The following is an 8,191-nucleotide window of genomic DNA, read 5'->3' as shown; positions in this document are numbered from 1 at the left end:
TGCTCTCCATCTCAGAGCCCTGGGTAGCGCTGCCTGCTCCCGCCAGAGCCTGTCTGCCCCAGGCGGATTGCTGGCACTTCCGAGAATCCACCCTGGAAAAGCGGGGAGGCCAAAGGGGTTTTCTGTCAGCAGGCAGAGCTGGCCTTGGGCCCCGAGATGAGCGCTCTGAGGGTCCCAGGAGCACGGAACCCAGCCCCCTCCTACAGAGGAACCACAGAGGCATCTCCGAGCTGCCACGTGGCGAGGGAAGGTCAGGCCTCATGGCCTTGAGTGAGGTCAGGAGCAATGGGGCAGATCGGCCTGGAAATGCTGGGGATGATGGGGCTCCCCTGCTGCAGCCTGCACCCCACCCCCACCCCGAGGAGCCAGGCTGCCCCCGCACTTGAGGCTCAAAGAACCTCTCCCTCGGAGACAGATCTGCAGGGAGGGTGGAAATTTCCTAAGAGGGCTTGGTGGCTTGGGAATTTTCAGTCCCTCCCTGACGCTGAGCCTCAGTCGGGTTTTCTGCCGTCCTCACTGTCCTGACTCATCCGCTATCACTGCACATCGGGTCCAAGAGTGAATCCCCAGGAGGTATTTCGTGAGCGTTTACCATGTGCCAGGTTCTGTGCTAGGCCCTAGGAATCCAGCAAGGAATCAGACACAGAGAACGCCTGTCCTGGAGTGACAGTCCCGGAGTCATCTCCCACACCCTCTCTCGGTACTCTGTGGTCCAGATCAGGCAAGGATGAGGTGTTTATCAATGTTAAGATCGTGGCGAATAACCAGGGGCCCTGAAGTTCTGCTCCCCATAAGCTTGCTGTGTGACCTTGCGTAAGTTACTTCCCTCTCTGGGCCTAGATTCCTTCTCCCTTTAAAGAGATGAGCCCCGAGCCGCCTCCCCCTGGGCAAGTCCAGGAATGGGCTCCCACACACGGAGTTCACTCCCAGGAAGCGACTGCCCACGCGGCATATCATTGCCAGGCCTGCTCCCCCGCCTTCTTCAACAAGACCCTGACTCAGATGTTTCCAAAATAAGCAATAAGGCAGACAGTGGCCAGTTTTTCTACGGCCCCATGATTCTCCCTCCTGAACAATATTTCAAGGTCACCACCTTGGCTTCAGCCTGTCCAGCACCATTTCCTGGGAGAAGGGCACACAGATCTCGGTGGTCGGCTTCTGAGTCATGGTTTATCTGTTTAATTTCCCAGAGCTAAGACAATAATCATTCATTATACGGTGGATTTGGCAGGGGTTGTAGCAGGGAGGCCTCGTGCCTGGAAAGGGGAGAGGTCCCTCTTCACTCAGGTGCTCGGGTCCCATGGGTGGGGGACCAGGCAGTTGGCCGGGCCCCCTGGCTGAGACCACCCACTCTGAAGCCAGCTAGCTGCCTGGGTCAAATCCTGTATGACCTTGGGTAAGTTGCTTAGCCTCTCTGTGCCTCATCTTGCTCAACTCCAAAGCCAGATTGAGGAGATTAGTGCCTACCTACCTCGGAGGGTTGTTGTGAGGACTAAATAGCTTACTACCTGTAAAGTGCCTGGAGCAGTGCTTGGGGTGAGTAGATGCCCCAAGAGTCTGCTGAAGAAGCATGGAGCCATCCATCCACCTCAGCCCTCCAAGGCATGTCTGGGGAGGCCTAGGGGAACAGAAACTTGTGACACCCTGTGCTATTGAGGAAAGCTGAGAGCAGCCAGCACCTAAGGAGAACTCAGCGAGACCACGTCCCAAGTGGCTTTTAGGTACATGAACCAAGTTATCCTCCCAACCATCCTCGGGGGTGGGTAGGTGCTGTTCTTACCACTCCTGTTTGACAGATGGAGAAACTGAGGCGCTGGTGCCGGCTGGGTGAAGAGTGGGGGTGCAGGGGTCTCGAGCCCCAGCCCGGCTAGCTGTGTGGTTAGGGGCAAGGCATTAAACTGGGCACACACCTTCCCCGCAGGGGTGTTGGGAAGATGGAAGGAGAGGGTTCTAGGCGGGGCCTAGCTCCACGTCTGGCCTCTGACGCGGCTCAGGAGTGGTGGAGAAGTCACAAGTCAAGGCAGGTAAGAGGGCCCTCATCAGGCATCCTCGCTCCAGCTCAGCCCCTCGTGGCCAGGACCCTTGGGGCCTCTTTCAGCTCCACTGAAGACATTTAAAGGAATTTCCCTCTCTCCCCATCTCCAGCCCGGAGCCCCAGGCACCTGTCACAGGTATAAGGATGGAGGTGGGAGGATCTCAGACCTGAAAGTCAGCCAGCCCCGGGCCCCACTCCTGCTCCACCACTTACCAGCCATGCCTCCCTGAGCCATCACTCCCCTGCCTAGCCTCGGTTTCCTCATCTGTGTGAAGTGGGCAGCAGCCAACTACTTCACAGGTGTGCTGAGGATAAACTAAGACCATTTGGCTCACATTTATGAAGCCCTTGCAGCATGCCAGCCCCCTTTTGTGCTCATCACACTTGGCTAATCCACCTAACAACCCTCAGGGGGTAGGAAAAGTTATTATCCCCATTTTCCAGAAGCAGAGACTGAGGTTCAGAGAGGTCAAGGAACCGGCATAAAAGTCACACAGCACCTGAGTGGTAGATGAGAGATGTCAGCCTGGGTGGCCTGTGGCTTTGGTGAACAGCTCCTAAGGATCCCACTGCAGCTCTCTGGATTTAAAAGCAGGAAGATGCGGGCTGTGTCCTGGCTTCCTGCCCTGGGCTGAGATGACCCTGCTGTTTGTGAACTGTCCTTGACCGAGTCTGGGATTCCAGAAAAGCCACCTTGGGACAAGGACCTGAGCAGCCAAGCCTCTTGCCTGAGCTTTTCTCCCGAACCACAGATGAATGTGGTTTCCCCGCAGCCAATCGCTTTTCCCCAGAGCCTCTCCTTCCTGCTGCCCCAGTTTCACATCTCCTCAGGCTCAGAAACCCCATCCCTGTGGCTCCAGAGAAGGCTGGCTCATTCCTCATGGTTCGTTGGGGCTGGAAGGGCTCTTGGGACCAGCTCGCCCCACCTTCCCCATCATAGACCAGGAAATGGAGGTGCAGGCAGGGCAGGGTCCTGCCCAGATCCACAGGGTACTCACAGCAGAGTCAGGACGAACCACGAACACGGCCGCAAGTGCAGGGCCTTATGACAGGCACGGAGCTGTGCTAAGTGCTTGCCTTTTCTCTAATACTCAGTCCAGCCCCGTGGGGTAGGTGCTATTAGTCCCACTTTATAGATGAGGCAGTTGAGGCACAGAGAGGTTAAGTTGCTTATCCAAGGTTGGACAGAAAGCGAGGGTTCAGGAATTTAAACCGAAATCTGTCCTGACTCCTAACCGGTGTTCTTTTCTCTTTGTCACACCCTCGATAACTGTGCATTGCACAGGTGGGACCAAGTTGGTTGTGATTCTTCTCACTATAGCCACGGCTCTGAGAAGTTGACAGGGGACAGGATTTTCTGCTTAACACATCCATCCGGGCTCCCTCTCCTGGGCTCCACCCCTCACCCTGTCTGTTTCCAGAAGGTTCACAAGCATTCCAAGCCGCCGGCAATGCAAAAGGACATCAAGCAGCAGGGCCTTCCACACTGGGCTGCAACAAAGTACCTCCCCAGGCGACGGGGCCCAGCCCAGGGCACCCCACCAGGCCTGGTCACCAGGCTGAGGTTCGGGTAAAAGACAAGGAAGCAGCCCTTCAGGTGGGTATCGATACCCCAACTTCACAGGTAAGGAAAGTGAGGCACAGAAAGGTTAAGTACCGTTCGCTGGGTCACCCAGCAAGAAAGCAGCCAAGTCAGGATTTGAACCCAAGCAGTCCAGCTCCAAACTCTTAACCAAATCCTTTCCACTCCAGCTAAACCGTGGGTTTGAACTGAAACGCTTAACCCAGCTGAGCCAGGATGTGGGCAGATTCCCAAGGGAAGCAGGAAAACCAGGCTGGCCGCCAGCCAGGCCTTCTCTCCCCCCGGGCGGCCAAATTCTTCCTTCCTCTGCCCCCGCCCCGGGGCTGCCAGAAAGAAGACCTGGCTCCAAAGACGACTGTCAACAATTAAAAATTAAAGCAGAGGAGACAATTAGAGGAGCGCAGGAGGGGGCGGTGGGGCCTTGAACTTGAAGGGCTGGGGCTGGCGCGGACCTCGGTGGACCCTTTTAAAAATAAACTGCGCGGTGGTGGGCCTGCGAAAGGGATCTGGGGCTGAGTCAGCGCCATCAGCAAGGGCCGGACGACAGGCTGGTGCCTGGACACGGTGCCCCTCGGGCTGGGCCTGAGAAGGAGACGACACCGGAACCAAAAGACCCCCGGGCCCCAGCGACGCTGCTGGAGGGCTGGCAGCACCCCCTCTCCTCCCCGCTCTGCAGAGCACAGGCCTCGGCTCACCCTGCCTTCCCCCCAAAGACCACCCACGCCTCCGCCCAAGCCCCTTCCTTCCTGCGCCTGGCTCCCCTCTCGGGAGCCCTCCCACCCTTAATCCCGGTGAGGAGCGCCCACAGCACCTCCTGCTTCCTCCGTCACGCCGTGGATGGCGCCCCCTGGAGTTGTGCGAAACGACGGCCTTCCTGCCCTGGGGGTTGGAGGCCTGAGTTACCCGAGAGAAGACCAGAAAATGAAGTCAGAGGAGGTGGTGGGCTTAAGAGGAGAAGACGATGGGGGCAGGCAGGTGGCCCCCGCTGCCACATGCCACACGTGGTCAGGGGTGCAGGCCTCCACCTCTCCAGGCCTGGGGCATGGCAGGGGTCGACCACCTCCTCCCCACCCCCAGGCCACGGGGCCCACAGCCCCGGCCTCTTCAACCAAACCAAAGCCCCTACTTCCTGGTGACCCATCCCCTGCCTGCCTGGCCGCGGGGTGCACCGAGTCCACATTTGGGAAGTGGGAGCCCCTCGCAGGGTGGCCCCAGGGATGCCTGGAGAGGCCTCGGCTTCAGAGGTGACCTCAAGCCTCCTTGTGGCCTCGGGCAAGGGGCTTAGGCTTCTGAGCCTCAGTTTGCCCATCTGTAAAAGAGGGTGACAATCAGAGGGACTTGTGGAGGAGAAGCACCCCGATGGCGATGGGAACAAGAGCTGACGGAACGGGTGCCCTCTAAGTGCCAGCCCTTCTACACACGTCATGGGCGCGACCTCGTTTCATTCTAACACGCGCCCACAGACAGGGCACTGTTACTTTCTCCACTCGAGAGACGGGGAAGTTGAGGCGCAGAGCAGTGCCAGGATTTAACCATGAGCGGGGTCCCCCCGTCCCACCACCTTAACCTCTCCTGATGATCAAGGTGCCACTCATGCCACCAGGGTGGAGAGAGAGCTGAACCCACAGCTTCCACCTCTCCACCCCTGCCCCACCCAGGAGCCCCCAGACTCCCCTGTGGCTCTGCCTAACATGCTGGGAGACCTGGTCAGGGGCACGGAGTGGACCTGGGCTCAGTAGGATGGAGGAGGGAGGGACGGAGGAGCCGCCCACCCTTGGTAGAGTGTCCCCCTCTCAGGCGTCTCCACCCCCCTCCATGCCTCACCCCTATCCCAGCCCCATCTGCTCCCTCTGCTTTCCTTTCTGCCCCTTTCTTCCCCCTCCCTAGAAGGATTTATGGTTTTAATAATGCAGACAATCTCTACCAGCCTCCCTGGCTGTTTAGTCCCCTCTAAAGATCCTTAAAATTAAAACACTAATCAGAAATTTATTTTCCCATCAATCCTGCCCTTTGGGTTATGAGGCTCGAGTGCTTTCACAGCTGGCCTGCCAGGGAGGGGCCCTGGAAACAGGGGAGGGGAGAGAAGTGGAGGGAGAGGGAGACAGCAAGAGACGGCAAGAGACCATCAGGCTGGGGCCAGAGAGAAAGGGAGAGAGACAGAGCAGCAGTGCGTGAGCACAGAGAGCTGGACGGGCTGCGGGCGTCTGGGAAGGGGCGAGGACGGAGCAGAGGCTGAGGCTGAGAGAAGCAGAGTGGGCCAGAGATGGAACGGGGGGATGGAGCCAGGAGAGAGAGAGGCAGCGTGAGGAAGAGACGGAAGGGGGGGAAGTGCGGGCGAGTGGGGACCACCAAAGGCAGATGAGAAATCAAAGACAGCAAAAGGCTGCAGCCAATTAAGCCGATGGTCTCCCTCCCCGTGGGGCCTGGTGTGCAGTGGCTCGGAGAGCAGCCTCCTTGGTGGTGTACGTGGCTTGTTGCCTTGTACGGGCTGCCCTAAGGGACCGTGGAGACAGCCCTTGCCTATTGCGGGTCCTGTCTGTGACCTCGTGCCATCCCTAATCCAGGCTCCAGATGGGTATGCAGGGTGCCTTTGGAAAGGCTCAGGGAACCGTGGCCCGGTCCACATCGGCCAGGTCATCGTGTCCATCTGCACCAAGCTTCAGAACAAGGAGCCTGTGACTGAGGCACCACGCAGGGCCAAGTTCAAGTTCCCTGGCCATGAGAAAATACCCATCTCCAAGAAGTGGGGCTCACCAAGTTCAATGCTGATGAATTCAAAGACTCGGAGGCTGAGAAGCGCCTCATCCCGGATGCCTGAGGGGTGAAATCCATCCCCAGTCATGGCCCCTTGGTGGTGGGCCCTGCACTCCTGAGGGCTTTGCCAGCACTGCCCTCGCCCGACTGGTGCCCTCCAGTAAATGACTTCCTGGCAGTCTAAAAAGAAAGCAAACGGGACCGGGGGACACAGAGGAGGGGCTGGCTGAGACAACGGGGGGGCACAGACCAGCTGGGCGGGGGGGAACCTTCCTCTCCTCCCCCTGACGTGCTCTCCTACAAATGCACGTTTTGGGAGCGATCCTGTGGCAGGTCTGTCTGCCCCTACCAGAGGGCAAGCTCCAGGAGAGCAGGGCCGGTAGTTTCCCCCTTTGTTCTGCGGTAATGAACCAGGCAGGGTACTTTGCTGCTCCTTCCAGCTTTCAGGTCACTACATACTGCGCAGTGAAGCCTTTGGGCAGGCCTCCCCTTCCCCTGGAGCCAGCCACTGCCCTCTCCTTTCTGTACAGGGAGCTCCTGACAAGGTCTCACCTCTTTCCACAAGCCCCCTGCCTGCTCAAAGTGGCTGTTTGCAAAGCATGTTTCTCCTGACCCAGCATCACTGCTCCCCATCTGGGGAAACTTTTGAGACCAATCCGGTCACCTCCCTCTTTGCCTCTGACTGGCTATGTAATTGTGAATGAGCCACTGGCCTTCTCTGAGCCTCTGTCTCCTCCTCTTAAAATGAGGGGTTCAGATGATCTCTGTGGCCTCTTCTTGCTCTCACAGGCCAGTCTTTGACCTGGGCATTCCAGAAGCCCCAGAATTGAGTACCGCAATGGAAAATCTGTGTCTTATTTATTCATTCATTTGACAAAAAGTATCAAGGGCCTTCTTAGGTGGAAGGTGCTTGGCCAGGTACCGGGGAAGTCACCCTAAAGAGCCCTGGATCTGACCTTGGTTCACAGCGAGTCACAACTTCTCACAGCCTCAGTTGGCTCATCTGTACAATGGGAGAACATGGCACCATCCTGCCTCAGAGCGTTAGTGTGAGGCTTAAATGTTTGGGACAGGGCTTTGTAAACAGAAAGCAGGCGCCAGAAGGGGGTCCTGTGGCATCAGAAGCACGCGGAAACCTCGCCTGGAACTCATTCTGCCCGCTCCGAGCTCTCCCAGGCCTGCGGAGCCCTGCATCTGACTCAGGTCAGGCTGGTGCCAGGGTCAGGCCTCAGGCTGGTGGACGTTCCAGTCCTGGGGAGCCCGGAGGCCAGAGAGCTTCCGCTGGAACCAGAACACGCTGCCTTGCCTGGAGCGAGGTGTGAGGATGAAGCAACGAAACCCCAGGCGGGAGGCCCAGGCACCCAGGAGGTGTTCAGAAAGGGCTTGCTCCGGGCTTGGTGTAAGCCAGAAGAACATCCAAGGAGTGGCGGGCAGGGGTCCCGGGGCCGTGTCACCCCTGCCAGGAGGCCTAGAGCCGGGCACAGCCAGCCAGAGGCAGGGGCTCCAACCTCCCTGCCGGAGGGGGCCTTTCCTGGGCCACTCGCATCTTCCACGATGATTCAGCAAACCAGGGCCTTAGCCAGGCCTCCTTTCTGCTGAGAGGTTTGTGCATGCCACAGCCCGGCTTGTCTGCCTGATAGGAAATCAATGGGCTCCTGATCCGAGACCTCTTGCACAAAAAGAGGAGGGTCTGCACAGCAGCGGCTCCAATCTACAAATTTAACTCACGGGGCCCCTTCCCGGCCTGAAATCTTCCCTCCTCCAGTTGAATTATCCACGAACTGGAGAACCCGGGATCTTTTAATACCCCTCGCCATTGC

General features: G+C 58.2%; 1 non-coding gene across 1 annotated transcript; it reads left to right on the top strand.

Moving 5' to 3' along the window:
- The first annotated feature begins 6,000 nt into the window (after window positions 1–6,000).
- LOC111767033 (small nucleolar RNA SNORA70) lies at window positions 6,001–6,132 on the top strand. The gene has a single exon (XR_002798927.1). It is a non-coding gene; the product is annotated as a small nucleolar RNA SNORA70 (small nucleolar RNA).
- The last annotated feature ends 2,059 nt before the right edge of the window (window positions 6,133–8,191 follow it).

The sequence above is a fragment of the Dasypus novemcinctus genome, chromosome 10 (genome assembly GCF_030445035.2).
Source record: "Dasypus novemcinctus isolate mDasNov1 chromosome 10, mDasNov1.1.hap2, whole genome shotgun sequence".
Taxonomy (NCBI): Eukaryota; Metazoa; Chordata; class Mammalia; order Cingulata; family Dasypodidae; genus Dasypus; species Dasypus novemcinctus.
Note: the sequence above shows the minus strand (reverse complement) of the source record. Positions and strands in the feature narration are given on the sequence as shown.